Here is a 15,301-nt window from a genome sequence, read left to right as displayed (position 1 = left end):
TCACTTGCAAAAACATGTTTCTGCCATTATCCTTACAGAAGGCCGTGTGTTCACACACATGCACAATTATGAGGCTGAACATCCCTTCTTCTTTGGGTTACTCTTTGATCTTTTATTGTTTTGCTGCTGTGTCCATATGGAAATGTTACCAACCAGCGGGCAATTCCTTTTCCATTATGATTCCTCGTCCAGAGTCTTCCCCCCTGTTGTTTCTTATTTGTGTTGGGCTCCAGATTGATGCCAATGTTTCAAAGGAGTACACCTCCTCGGGTTCAAAAGCTCAATTTGCTTTAAGCAGCCATCAAAGCTTACACTCAGATTTAAGTACTTGTTTATAGCCAGGTTTTTCTGACATGCAGTGACAATGTGGGCATCTCCCAAGAAACAGTTTTCTTGTGATACGGGGTGGGGGGGGGGGAGACCTTTGGGATCGGGTAGGGAGGTCATCAGCCCTGTCAGCAAGAAGCCTGTTTTCAGTTGGTGTTCCCTCTGCTGATGTCCATTTTGGTCCTTACCAATTGGAAGTATGTACAAGACCCGCAGGGGCATGACCTCATCCAAAGAAGATCGATTGAAAAGTTCCAAACCCTAAAAAAGCTCAGTTTGTGGATGGTAGGTTTATGTTCATTCGTAAAATTTTTTCCTGTCCAGAGTACCCAGTAATGCTTGTCCTGGAAACCCCCCACTTTTTTATACCGGAAAATACCAAAGATGTGAGAGCATCGAGGTATGTGTTTGCTAAGGGAACTTTTTTTTTATAGCCTTCTGAATCTCCTCCTTCGAAGAGATTAAATAAAGCCGGTGCCTTTCCACTTCCCAAGTCTATCTCACACATCAAACAAATGAAAATCCTTCCAAAACTCCTTTCCCTTCATGCCCACACTCAAATATGCTGTTTTATGTGGGTTGACCAAAGTCTTTTTCTGATTTTCCTCCCCATCTGTTCTTTGAATAAACATGCATCCTAAAGGAGGACTTACAGGATCAAATTTGATTCCTGTATTTGGAAATGTTTTCAAAAGACCGTGCCGCACTTGGCTATTCGGTCAAATTAGGTTCCGTTTGCCTCTAATAGCATTTAATTACCTCCCACACGCTTCTCACACTCTTTCACTTCTTGGTCTGCATGACTTAGCTCTTCTGATGTCCGACAAAGTGTACCGGCTATATTGGCCGTCTGGAATTGTGGAAACCAAAATAACCGGAGACACAACCGGTTAGTTTTTAACTTTTCAGGTTGTTTTGTGGCCAAAGACACGGCATCTCAATTTCTTGCTTTTACAAGTGGATTGCTATACTCATGGTGATGAGGGAGCGTGGGGCAAGCTGAGGACAGAATACAGGCTGGCACCCCGTCCCCTCCCCCAGGTGGAGTATATGTGACAGTCCCCGGAGACGCCTGGCTGCCCAAGAACAAAGGAAAGGGGTGTCTAAGTGCTGGCCATGGTGATGGGGGAAACTAAGGCAGATGAAAAATTAAATTCCCTTACTGCCTTTAGCCCATTGACAAGTCCTTGAAACAGGCAGTGACCTCCCTCTAGGAGCTCAGCTGCCTCAGTGATGACACTTTCCTGGATGCAAAAGAGAACTTTAGCTTAGCATTGAACCTCGAGGATCCTGTAAGTGTACTTCCTTTATCTCAACTGCAGTAAGATAGACGCTGGCAATCATACTCGAAGCTTATGGCCCCCCAGTATGCATCTGAAAGGTCTCATGACTGAGATTTTGTTAAACAGTAGTGAGTGGCATTTCCCTAGTAACAGCTAGCCCCTCAAGGTCCTGGAAACCTTGCTTCCAAAATACCTTAGAGACTCAGTCTATCCCTCACCCCCTGCCAATCTGAGGGTATATAATGAGTTACCCGTCACAACCCCATACAGCTCTTCCTGCCCACGGGTCCTGTCCCCCTGCTTTAATAAAATCCACTTTTTTCACCAAAGACGTCTTCAAGAATTCTTTCCTTGGCCCTCGGCCCTGGACCAGCCCAATATCACCCTAAAACTTCATCAATATGATTTAAAAACTCACTTGAATGGAAAGCAATGTGCACTAATAAATCTCCGAGAGACGTTCAACCCAAAGTATGAAGCATCGAGGACAAGTTATCTTACAGTTATCCTCAAGGAGGGATTCGGTTATCCTGATTAATTTTTATTTTTCTTTCTCCAGATTAGAAAGGAGAGGAGGGTGGAGTGAAGGCCTTGTGTGGAATGTCATGTTCAGTTGTCATTATTTCTGGTTTACGACCTCTGCATAGGCTGAGATTATGTCTGTTAATCGGAGTTCAATTTTAGTGGTATCACATACAAAGATTAGTTATCGTCAGTATCCTAATTCAGTTTATTTTTATTTATTTTTTAATCTCTACTCTTGAGAGAGAGACAGACAGTGTGTGAGCCAGGGCAGGGAAGAGAGGGAGAGGGAGACACAGAATCCAAAGCAGGCTCCAGGCTCCGAGCTGTCAGCACAGAGCCTGACGCGGGGCTCGAACTCACAGACTGAAAGATCATGACCTGAGCCGAAGTCGGATGCTCAACTGACTGAGCCACCCAGGCCCCCCTCCTAATTCAGTTCAAACCTGGAGTTGGCAAACTTTTTTTTTTTTTTGAAGGGCCAGATAGTGAGTGATTTAGGTTTCGATGTGCACTTTGATCAAAATCGCATATATTAGGTAGGGACATAGAGGATAAAAGAGGAAACGCTTGCCCCTCTGTGGTCCTGTTCGCTGTTTACATTGAGGCACTCCTGCCTTCAGCTGGAGATGTTCTCTGGCTCCGGTGGGTCGGGCCTGGTGGGCAGGCAGGAGTGTGTGGTGCCCCGGGGATGGGGATGGGTGGGTGGGTGGCCCCTGTTCCCAGGGCAGGCGCTGCAGGTGGGAGAAATTGGGACTGTGGCTTGCAGCGTTAGTGCACGGAGTAGTGACTGAGGGCCGTACACAAAGAGGCTTTGGTCTGGATGTGGTCTCCTGGCTGGAGTTGGCCAAACTCCTGATTACACAAACACCTAGATGCCGATGACTCCAAACTGATATTTCCGGTGTGAGTTGTACCTGTTGTACATTTCCCCTTAGCTCCTTGGTAGGCCCTTTAAAGAAAAGATGTCCCAAACTCATTATATTACCTTCTTCCCTCCATGCCCTATTTCTGCAAATGGCACCACTGTGCTCACCCAGCTGCCCGAGTCAGAAACTCTGCGTCCATTTCTGACTCCTCGTTTCCTTCATGCTTTTGCCTACAGTGACTGGACTAGAAGCGACGGAAAGGCCTGAACAGATCTAGCTCATGTAAATATTTATAACTTCCTCTAGAGGGCCTGACACACAGTAGGCTTCTAAAACTTGGTTGTTGAATTAATCTACCCAACACCAAACATAAATGATTCTTCCTGATCATCTCATTCCTCTGTCAACATTTATCCATGGCTTTCTGTTGAATAAAGAATAAGCATAAAATGTTTGCCGACCATGCAAAACCTTTCCCTGTTTGGACTGTTCCTCCCCTAAGGACTGGTGATACAGAATTATGTCACAGGCACTAGTATCTCTCGTACTTGATGTCTTCAGGCGGTGCTGTTCCCTCCGCCCGGAGTGCTTCTCCACTGGATTTCCGTGTCCTTCCAGACTTGAGTCTGTTATCTGCAGGAAGAACCCCCCAGGTACCTTCCCATTCATCAGGTGTTTGTTCTCATAGAACCAGGCAGGGCTCCCCCCAACTCTACCACAAGAATTCGTCGGTGCCGAGATTACTTGGTAAATGCATTCGCCCTTACTGGATTATACATAGCCATCAAGGCAAGACTTTGTCTGTCTTTTTCTGTATCTTAGTTTGGCACTTGGAACACGGCTAAAATGACACCTAAGTGTATTTGAGAAACCTCAGAACGCTTTTTGCATCCATGTAGACTCAAGAGGGGTCTTTCTAGAGTCCACTGGGCCTCTCTCAAACCTTCTGTTTGCAGCCAGAGAGAGCAGGTGACAATTAGTCTGTGCTAGGGATTGCTTTGTGTAGTGAAAGGCACTGGGGCTCCTATTGGAAAGGATTTTGGTGGGGGGAGGGTAGGAGGAAAGTGCTTTGAAGCCCCAAGGCATGGTCTTTGGTCTAGAAATCCCCCTGGGTCTGGCTTTGTTGCACACAAGGCAAGGCAATTGCATTTACAAGTTACTTAGACACAAAGAGGCTGAGCCTGACTGGGGCAGCCAATCGAAGCCAGCACCACAGTGTAAATTTTGTCCTGCAGTCACAACGGCAATGCTCATACGATATCAGAGATGGCAATGAGAATCTTGAGTTATTTATTTATTTTTTTGAGTTATTTCTTTATATGCATAAAAGAAAGTCCATAATGATCATCGTAATCAATGATTGTAATACCCTCTACGTGCATGTCAATATTAAACAGCAAGAAGGACGCCTGGCTGACTCAGTCGATAGAGTGTGCGTCTCTTGATCTCAAGGTCGTGAGTTTGAGCCCCTTGTTGGGTATGGAGCCTACCTAAAATAAAACTTAAAAAAATTATATGACACGAAATCAAGCAGTATATTACCTAGTGTCTCTTTTTCCTTTCTGAACTCTAGGTAGGTGGAGAATTAACAAATAGAAAAAGTGTAAGAGATAATTATATCATTGCAATAATTTAGAAAATCTGAAACAAAGCCTGGTGGCAGTGGCCTTAGGGGGAATGTAATACCAACTAAGTTATTTGAATGTAAGCATGATGTTGTTTAATGCATCCATCATGTAATTAGGCATCATTAAGAATCTTTCTAACATACGGTGATAATTGAGATAATAATGAAGGAAAAGAGATAGTAAAGATTATAGACATTTGGAAGAAAGTTGCTCTTTTGAATTTAATAAGGAATATAATAAAGTACCTGAGGGCATTGTAAGAGTCCAACAGGGGGTTGAGCTTCAGGGATTTGTGAATTTTTTTTTTTTTTACGAATACAGTACTGTACATGTATTTTCTCTTATGATTTGCTTAATAATTTTTCTTTTTCTCAAGCTTACTTTATTGTAAGAATGCACTCTATAATACATATGCAAAGTATGTATTAATCAACTTTATGTTATCAGCAAGGCTTCTGGCCAACAGTAAGCTATTCAGTTATGGGAGAGTCAAAACTGATATGTGGTTTTTTTGACTGCGTGGGTTAGCGCCCCAACCTCTGTGTTGTTCAAGGATCAACGGTACTCAGACTCTCCAGTTATATCCTTTCATTAACCACAAACGCCTGGCAGTTAGATGAATTTGGGTTATTATCAGAGAGGGAGGAAAAAGTATAAAATTGGGTGCAGAGAGAATGCCTGCTCTATGCCCTTCGCCCCTACTTTTCTGTCACCCCAGTAAAAGGACGAAAAATATTCCAAAAGTTCCACTTCCACATTACTTAGAAAGGGGGCCTTTTAGTAACCAAAAACTCCTCCAAAAGGATACAATTAATTTACAAAGCAAGACAACTTCCTAAGCTTTCCTATCTTCCTGTTTCATGAAAAAGAAAATAAGACATCATGGTTTGATCCATAATTAATCACATGAGAATGGAATTTATTTTTGTCCTGAAAATGTTGATTTTGGGGGAAAGGAGAAGGTAGGGCTTTTTTTTTCCTTTTCTCTCTCTCTCTCTCTCTCTCTCTCTCTCTCTCTTTCCTGTTTCTTTCTTGCTTTCCCTCTCTCCGTTTCTCTCTCTCTTTCTTTCTAACATTAAGGAAGAAACTGGCAGAAATAAATGAATCATAAAATTGTGGACAAATCAGACCACTGGAATTAATGAGATTTCTCCAAGTAGAACTTTCTCTGAGGCCAGGTTTAGGCTCTGGGAAAAAAAAAAAATATGTGCGCTTGTAGGGCTTTAAAGATGAAAACTGTTTCCTCTGCACGGTAATGCAGAAAAGGATTTACCCCACCAAATTTCCCCAGAGTCCTCACTAATAAGATAAAGTCAGCTGAAAATCACTTTGCTCAGCATAGACTGTGACTTCTGAAAGGCTCATTGAAATTAATCAGTACATTTCTGTCCTACGCCGTCTTTATGTTTCACATCTAAGAATGTTCCTTAGGACCAAGTGAGGAAGAGGCAGTTTCCTCAGTCTTTGGCAGGTGTCATTTACTTGCAAGGTGGGCTGACAGAGGCGGAGAGCAGCTCGTCTTGAAGGTTCTGTGTGTTGCTAGAGCTGACGTATGTGATGAGTGGGCAGACGAGCCTCTGTGATCTACTTTCTTCATTCTGCATCATTCCTCTCTGGAGTATTTCACAGGGACGTCCAAGCCAGCGTGGAAGAATGAAGGACCACACCACCAGGCAGAAACTAAAAGGAGCAACCAGGAGAAATGTGTCTTGTGTTGGAAGCTACGCAAAACGCCAGGAAGGTGTGTACTTCTTTGGGGAGCCCCGAGTGGATGCTTTCGAGGCCTGATGTTTCCGTGGCTCGCTTTGAGACACCATCGCAAATGACCTTGTTCTCTTCGTTCAGACATGTCTGCTTTTCTCATCTATCAGAATGTCCTCTTTCAGAGGGCTGGGACTGTCCCTGGATTTCTTCAGCCTTGCCGTAGAACCTTGTTGAATGATATGAAAAAGGAGATAGTCGATAGCATTTGGGAAATTGGGTTGTACGGTAAATGACTTAAAAGATGCATAAAGTCTTGCTCTAGAGCAAAACAGTCCTAAACCCTTCTTTCACTTTTGACATTTAAATAAAATACTTAAGATCACTTTGCATGTTTACATGTAAGTTTTCCTTTATTTAATCACCATATGTAAACAATTTGTTTCCTGGTATCTGTAGTTTCTAACTCTTTCCTCCTCTCAATTGAATTAATAAATTGTAATGAGGTTTTGTGTCTCTCTCTGTCCAGAAAAATTTATTCAATTCTAAATCTGTGGCCTCACTTGCTAATTCCTAACCTTTTGCTGTCTGTGTGTGTGTGTGTGTGTGTGTGTGTGTGTGTGTGTGTGTAGTCTGGACCTACTTCTTCAGGATAATGTGGCAGAGACGATGCCATGTGTTCACCAAATTTCATTTTTGTTTTCCTCTTCCTTGGACACACAGCAGAATACATTTCCCAGTCTTTCCTGTGTTAGGTGGAGGCAGACCATGGATGCTGGTCAATGAAATGTGAAAAGGAGGAGCACATGCCAATCCCAGGCTGAGACAGTGAAAAGCCCTCGGGACTCTTTGGGCAGTTTCTTCCCCTGCCATGGGGAGTGTGAAGGCCTCATGTTGAGACAGAAGAGCCTCCGGATCAAAGCCACTTGGATCACCGTGTCGCTGCATGGAGGACACCTGCCATGGAGGATGGCCTGGGCCCACGGCCAGACTATGCATGTGTTATGTTAAACTATGTAAGACTGCATGGCTGTTGTTTACACAGCGTGAGCCAGCCTGCTCTAGCTGATACTGATAGGATGCTGTAGGAGTGCTTTCTAGTCCCCTGGGAACACCTTGTGTTTTATCACTTGTGATAACGTGGGTAGTAAACACCAGTCTTGAGCTGTGGGGAATCCTAGATGTTTTTGGATGGTAAGCTCTTAAATTATTATTAGTGTGCAAGTGACATTCAACTGAAGGATAAAATAGCGAGAATAAGGTACATATTGAGGAGAAAAGGCCACAGTGGAAAAAACAACTCTGTTGAAGTTGAATCCCAGTCTCCCACCCTTATCTCTATTCCTTTGAGTTTTATAATCTGCTTTCCAAGTCGGTTACCTCATAATTAAAATAAGGATCACACTCTCTGCTTTGTAGAATTGCTGGGCGGACGTACTGGCATAGGTCACTAATGTGACCTTGAGAGAGACACTTGAACTTTGTGAGCGTGAAATTCTTTACGTTTAAAAGTAAAGCAATACCCACCTTGGGGGCTGTGGTGACGACACATGAGAATGTGTGCGTTCCGTGGTTTCTGGCACATGCTGTATGCTCAATAAGGCTGATTGCCACCATGAGTTGATAAGCAAACATATTGGGATTTACTCTCCACAGTAGCATCTCCAAGCACGGGGGCTTATACCTCGATTAAGGGCGTGAAGAGTTTTCCGTACCTCGGGCTCCACGTAGAGCTGGACAGTCTCATTTTGCTGTTTTTGTTATTAGCATGGAGTACAAATAAATAAATGCCGCTTTCCTTTCTTGTGCGTGAGCCCTATCGTTCAGTGTTTTTATAGACCATTCTGAGTCCGTCTTGGGCTCTGCATGGAGAGAAATAGGCTTCAGGTTTGCTCTCATCCTGGGGTGATTCTAGCCTGGAGAGAAAACCCAGGCTGGATTTTCTTAGACTTTTCAAGAAAGCATACCCACCATCTACACCTGTACTGTCAACTGGTTAATTTTTAAACTATCCTGATCTGTTTTTACCAAAACCCACACGACGGAAATGTAAGGTGGAGGGACACTTGGCTCTCCCACATCTGCTGACAGCTTTTGCCGTCCTGGTTTGCTCTCCGTTTTCGACAGCCGAGTTCATCTGAGAAGCAGAAGCACAAACATCAAGTTAGCATCTTGCATACATTACCCTGCGATAACTCACAGCACAATAAACAGCTGTTAATGAAGAGTCTCAGTGCAGAGATATCTGGTTTTATGATTTACTCGACACGACTAATTAAAGAAAGAAATCTTTATTGCCTTTTATAACTGTGCAGCCCCTTCACATTTCTGTCTTTATGCATTTTTTCCCCTTCAAGTCTGTGAGCGATATTGGCCCACATTGGTTTGTGCTCCCGATGGATTACAGTGTAACTGGATTCTCCTGTCTCTGCAACTACCTTTTTTTTTTTTTTTTTGCCAGTTCCCTACACTTCAGTCCTTTCATGTCTCAGAAGCTCCAACACCCTACAGCTGTCCTGGTCCCTCCACCATCGATCTGTTAAAGGAAGTAATTTTAAGTTTGTAATGGCTTTATTATATGCTAAATAACTGTTTGAATGTGAACAAATCACTTACCTCTCGGTGAATTTCCTCATCTGTGAAATGATGAGGTTTGACTAGATCACACTGGAAAACTACTGAGACTGAGGATTCTGTGGCAACCCAGAAATCAAGTCAAGAGCCTTAGGGCTTTCAAACCGAAGACTGGAGGGAGGTGATGCTGAATGTCACCAAAATAATTAATTTCTAATGGTAGATTGTATTATCATCATGCCAAATGTACGGCCTTTGGTGGAATACCAGAAATGCAGAAGACATTGTTCCTGCCCTGAAGGAGTTTTTAGTTCAGCAGTGAAGACATGTATATGACTAACTTTATGTTATAACATTTAATTAAATTAACATCCTAATGGCGTCCCAATCATAATGGATGATTTACGTCCATTTTAGTTAGCTAGAGTTTGATAGATAATTATAACTGTTTGCTTCATCAAAAATAGGATCATTTGGGAAATTGAAAAAAATGCCCGAAATTGTTGCCAGCATTCTATTTAGAGATTTGAGGTCTACTTGTTTATTACAAAGAAAGTGGTTTACGTGTTCTCCAGAAACACACTAAGATCTAACTCGTCTTCCATTTTAAATTTCCAGGAAGCAAAGGAGGTGGAGTCAAGATAAAAGGAGACATTTTAGTGGCTTTAAAACAACCATTTCATTTTGTGCACAGTTGTGTGTGGGTCAGGAATTTCTACAGGACTCAGCTGGGCGGGTCGTCTCGCTTCCACAGGGGGGCATCTGGAGCTGGAGAATCTACGTCCATGGTGCCTTCATGCACCTGTCTGGCTTCTCCGTGTTCCTCAGTCTCTGTTTCTCCACACAGTGTCTCATTTTCTACAGCTTCTCGATGTGGTTTGGGCTCCTCATGGCAAGATGGTCGAATGGTAGTCTTCTCACCTGGTGACTGACTGGATTCTAAGAATGCAGGGAAGAAGTACCCCTTTCTTAAAGGTCAGGTCCGGGAACTGGCCTCACATCACTTATGTTATACTCCATTGGCCAGAGCTGGTGGGGTGGGGACACTCCTCTCCGTAGGAAGAGTGTCAAGGAACTCAGGCCGTCATTATTCTGACACACACACTGGGGCACATGATCTATGAAATCATAATGCCTTGGTTTTTCATTTGCCTCATTTTTTATAAGAAATATAAATTATAAATAAATGTTTAGTCTGACCACGTTCTTTTTTTAAATGTGTATTTATTTTGAGAGAGAGAGAGTGTGTGTGTGTGTGTGTGTGTGAGCAGGAGAGGGGCAGGGAGAGAGAGGGAGAGAGAGAAAATCTCAAGCAGGCTCTGCACTGTCAGTTCAGAGCCCACTGTGGGGCTCGATCTCACTTAAAAAAAAAGAATGAGGATAATCGGAGGACATCTAGTTTGTATCTGTGTTATTTTTTTTCTACCGTAGGTATATATTTTTTGCATTTGTAATGGTAATGCATTCAAGAGATTTGGGGAAATTGAGAGCAGGTATTGCTTTTAAAAATGCTTTCTTAACTATGTCATTAAAATCTGCCGGTGTTCTAAATAAACCAGCAGATGGATTTAGCGACCGTTGTGATATATTGGTCCTACATCAAATGACAGGGTGGGGATTTGAGAAGTTTGTGAGTGAGGAAATGACAAAAGACACCCTCTAAAGAACACCCATAATTCACGCTAAGATCATTACAGAGCTTGTATTTCTTTTTTTTTTAATTAGAAACTGAAGTATAGTCAACATACGATATTCGTTCAGGTACACAACATAGTGATTCAGCGATTATATACATTACAACATGCTCACCATAAGTGTAGTTAACATCTGCCACCTTATAGAGTAATCACAATATTATTGACTGTATTTCCTGTGCTGTACTTTTTATCCAGGGACTTACTTATTTTCTAACTGGAAGTTTGTACCTCTTAATCCCCTTCACCTGTTTTGCCCATCCCCTCCACTGCACCACCCCCCCCCCCCCCCACTCCTAGCATTCACCACTTTGTCCTCTGTATTTATGAGTCGGTTTCTGTTCATTTTTGTTCCATTGTATATATACCCCACCTCTTCTTTACCCATTCATTCACTGATGGACATTTCAGCTGGTTCTATATTTTGGTTACTACAAATAATGGTACAATATGCACAGGGATGCATGTATTTTTTCAAATTAGCGTTTTCAGTTTTTTCAGGTAAATACCTAGTAATGGAATTAGTGGATCGTGTGATATTTCTGTTTTTAATTTATTGAGCAACCTCCATTCCATTTTCTGTAGTGGCTGTAACAATGAACATTTCAAACCAACAATGCACAAGGGTTGCTTTTTCTCCACGTCCTTGGCAACGCTTGTTATTTCTTGTCTTTTTGATACTGGTCATCCTGACAGGTGTGAGGTGACAGCTCATTGTGATTGGATTCCCATTTCCCTACTGATGAGTGATGTTGAGCATCTTTTCATGTGTCTATTGGTTAACTGTACGTCTTTGGAAAAATTTTTATTCAGGTCCTCTGTTCTCTTTTTAATCAGATTGTTTTGTTTTTTAGTGTTGAGTTGTATGTGTTCTTTATATACTTTGAATATTAACCCTTCTCAGATATGTTATTTGCAAATATCTTCTTTCAGTAGGTTGTTTTTTTGTTTTATTGATGGTTTCCTCATTGTGCGGAAGCTTTTTAGTTTGACGTAGTCTCATTTGTTTATCTTTGCTTTTGTTTCTCTTGCCTGAGGAGACAGATCCAGAAAAATATTGCTAAGAGATGTCCAAAAGTTTATGTACTGCCTCTGCTTTCTTTCAGGAGTTTTATGGTTTCAGGTCTTACATTTAGGTCTTTAATCCATTTTGAGTTTATTTTTGTGTGTAATATAAGAAAGGGGTTCACTTTCATTCCTTTACATGTAGCTGTCTGGTTTTTCTGATGCCATTTATTGAGGAGATTTTCTTTTCCCCATTCCATATTCTTGACTTTCTTGTCGTGGATTAATTGACCATGTAAGCATGAGGATACTTCTGGGCTCCCTATTCTGTTTCATTTATTTATGTGTCTGTTTTCATGCCAGTACCAGACTGTTTTGATTACTATAACTTTATAGTATGGTTTGGAATTTGGAATTGGGATATCTCCAGCTTTGTTCATCTTTCTCAAGATTGTTTGGCTATTCAGGGTCATTTGTGGTTCAATACAAATGTTAGAATTATTCTAGTTCTGTGAAAAATACTATTGGTATTTTGACAGAGATTGCACTAAGTCTGTAGATTCCTTCAGTTAGTATAGACATTTTAACAATATTCTTCCAATCCATGCACATGGTGTATCTTTCCTTTTATTTTTGTTGCCTTCATTTCCTTTCATCAATGTCTTATGGTTTTCAGAGTACAGGTCTCTCACCTTCTTGGTTAAATTTATTCCTAGAATTATTCTTTTTGGTCCACTTGTAAAATGTGGTTGTTTTCTTAATTTCTCTTCTTGCTACTTCACTGTTAGTGTATAGAAATGCAACTGATTTCTGTATATTAATTTTGTATCCTGAAACTTAACTGAATTCATTTATTCTAATAGTTTTTTGTTGGAGTTTTTGGAGTTTTCTGTATATACTATCAGGTCATCTGCAAGTAGTGACGCTTTAACTTCTTCCATTCCAATTTGGATGCCTTTTGTTTCTTCTTACTGTCTGATTGTTGTGGCTAGGGCTTTCAATTCTGTGATGACTAACAGCAGAGAGAGTGGACGTTCTTGTCTTGTTTCTGATTTTAAGGGGAAAGCTCTCACGTTTTCAACATTGAGTATGACGTTAGCTGTTCGTTTATCAAATATGGCCTTTATTATGTTGAGGTATGTTCCCTCTAAACCACTTTTTTTGAGGGTTTTTTTAAAAATCAGGAATGGATATAGAATTTTATCAAATGCTTTTTCTGCATCTATTGAGATGATGTTATAAGTTTTTATCCTTCATTTTGTTCATGCGTCATATCACATTGATTTGTGGATATTGAACCATTCTTGAATCTCTATAATCCCATTTGGTTGTGGTAAATGATCCCTTTAAGGTACTGTTGAATTTGGTCTGTTAATATTTTATTGAGGATTGTTACATCAATGTTCATCAGGGATATTGGTCTGTAATGTTCTTTTTTTTTTTTTTGTAGTGTCTTTGGTTTTGGTATCAGGGTAATGCTGGCCTTGTAGAATGAATTTGAAGAATTCAAATGAATGAATCCCTTCCTCTTCTGTTTTTTAGAGTAGTTTGGGAAGGGTAAGTATTAACTCTTATATGTTTGGTGGGAATCACCTGTGAAGCTTTGTGATCCTGGACTTTTTTTGTTTGCTTGCTGATTTTTCATTATTGACTTAATTTTGTTACTGGTAATCAGAATGTCATATTTTCTGTTTCTTCCAGATTTAGTTTTAGAAGATTGTATTTTTCTACCAATTTATCCATTTCTTCTAGGTTGTTCAATTTGTTGGCATATAATGTTTCACTGTAGTCTCTTATAATCCTTTGTATTTCTGTGGTATTGCTTATAACTTCTCTTCTTTCATTTCTTATTTTATTTAAGTCCTCTCAGGTTTTTTGTTGTTTTTGTTTTTATTTTGTTGTTGTTGTTGTTTGGATGAGTTTGGCTAAAGGTTTATCAATTTTGTTTATTTTTTCAAAGAATTAGCTCTTAGTTTTTTCATTGATCTTTTCTATTACCGTTTTAGTCTGTTTCATTTATTTCTGCTCCAATCTTGGTCATCTCCTTCTTTCTACTAACTTTGGGCTTTGTTTGTGCTTTTTCCTAGTTCCTTAGGCATAGGGTTTGTTGGTTTGATTGTTTATCTGAGATTTTTCTTGCTTCTTGAGATATGCCTGTGTTACTATAAACTTTCCTCTTAGAACAGCATTAGCTATATCCCAAAGATTTGGAAACATTGTGTTTCCATTTTCATTTATCTTCAGGTATTTTTTTTAATTCCCTCTTTGATTTCTTCATTGACCCACTGGTATGTATGTATGCATGTATGTATGTATTTCTTTATTCATTTATGATACTGTTAGTTTATTATAAAAGAAATACATGAGGGGCGCCTAGGTGGCTCAGTCGGTTAAGCGTCCGACTTCAGCTCAGGTCATGATCTCACAGTCCATGAGTTTGAGCCCCGCTTTGGGCTCTGTGCTGACAGCTCAGAGCCTGGAGCCTGCTTCAGGTTCTGTGTCTCCCTCTCTCTCTCTGCCCCTCCCCTGCTCATGCTCTGTCTCTCTCTGTCTCAAAAATAAATAAAAACATTTAAAAAAATAAAAGAAATACATGAAAATTATTTACATTATGAAAGATTTCACAGCTCCACTGCAATGGGCATCTTCACATGATGCCATTTCAGTAATGATTTATTTCAGTCTACATACTTTCTGAGAATGTCACCATCTCTAAATAAGAAATAATCCTCATCATCTAGAACTACTTTGGTGCCTCCATATTCTGGGAGAAGAACTCGAATTCCAACTTTCACACTGACTGGGTGAATCTCTCCACCCTTTCCTTTAGAGCCTGATCTAACAGCTACTGTGTCTGGTTGCACTAGTTTCTTGGGGATTTTTTGGAAGCATAATGCCTCCTTTGGTTACAGTTTGGCTGCACTCCTTTCAACTAAGACTCAGTCAAATAGGGGAAGAAACTTTCTAAATGTCTGTCCTGCCATGACTCCGGCCACCATGACTTGGTTCTGGAGCTGCCACCACTGCAAGGATACCATTAGTCCAACCCACGGGCCACATGACCTGACCCACTGGATTTTAGTAGCATGTTGTTTAGTGTCCATGTGTTCATGTTCTTTTTCCAGATTTTTCCTTATAATTGACTTCTGGCTGCATTCTGTGGTGGTCAGAAAAGATGCTTACTATGATTTCAGTCTTCTTAAATTTATTGAGACATTTTTGGTGGCCTAACATGTGAGCTATCCTGTAGACCATTCCATGTGCATTTGAAAAAAAATGTTTATTCTGCTGTTTTGAGATGGAATGTTCTGTATATGTCTGTTAAGCCCATCTAGTCCAGTGTGTGTCATTCAAAGCCACTGTTTCCTTATTGGTTTTCTGTCTGGATGATCTATCCATTGATATACGTGGCATATTAAAGTCCTCTACTATTATTGTATTATTGTCAATTTTTTCCTTTTGTCTGTTAATATTTGCTTTATATATTTAGGTGTTCCTCTGTGCGTTGCAGAGATATTTTACAATTATTATATCCTCTTGTTGGATTCATCCCTTTATCATTATGTAATGCTCTTCTTTGTCTCTTATTACAGTCTTTGTTTTAAAGTCTGTTTTGTCTGGTGTAAGTATTGCTACCCTGGCTTTTTGTTATGAATTTGCATGAATTATCTTTTTTCCATCCATCACTTTCAGTTTGT

The 15,301-nt window shown here is 40.7% G+C and overlaps 1 long non-coding RNA gene and 1 pseudogene across 1 annotated transcript; one reads left to right on the top strand and one right to left on the bottom strand.

Moving 5' to 3' along the window:
- Positions 1-5,638: 5,638 nt before the first annotated feature.
- LOC122489180 lies at positions 5,639-8,938 on the top strand. Its single transcript, XR_006298856.1, has 2 exons — positions 5,639-6,370; positions 7,086-8,938. It is a non-coding gene; the product is annotated as an uncharacterized LOC122489180 (long non-coding RNA).
- A 5,268-nt stretch (positions 8,939-14,206) lies between these two features.
- On the bottom strand, positions 14,207-14,921 carry LOC122489179 (annotated as a pseudogene).
- Positions 14,922-15,301: the final 380 nt, after the last annotated feature.

This window comes from Prionailurus bengalensis, chromosome B2, assembly GCF_016509475.1.
Source record: "Prionailurus bengalensis isolate Pbe53 chromosome B2, Fcat_Pben_1.1_paternal_pri, whole genome shotgun sequence".
Taxonomy (NCBI): domain Eukaryota; kingdom Metazoa; phylum Chordata; class Mammalia; order Carnivora; family Felidae; genus Prionailurus; species Prionailurus bengalensis.
The sequence above is the reverse complement of the archived record's forward strand: the minus strand, read 5'-3'. Positions and strand labels throughout refer to the sequence as shown.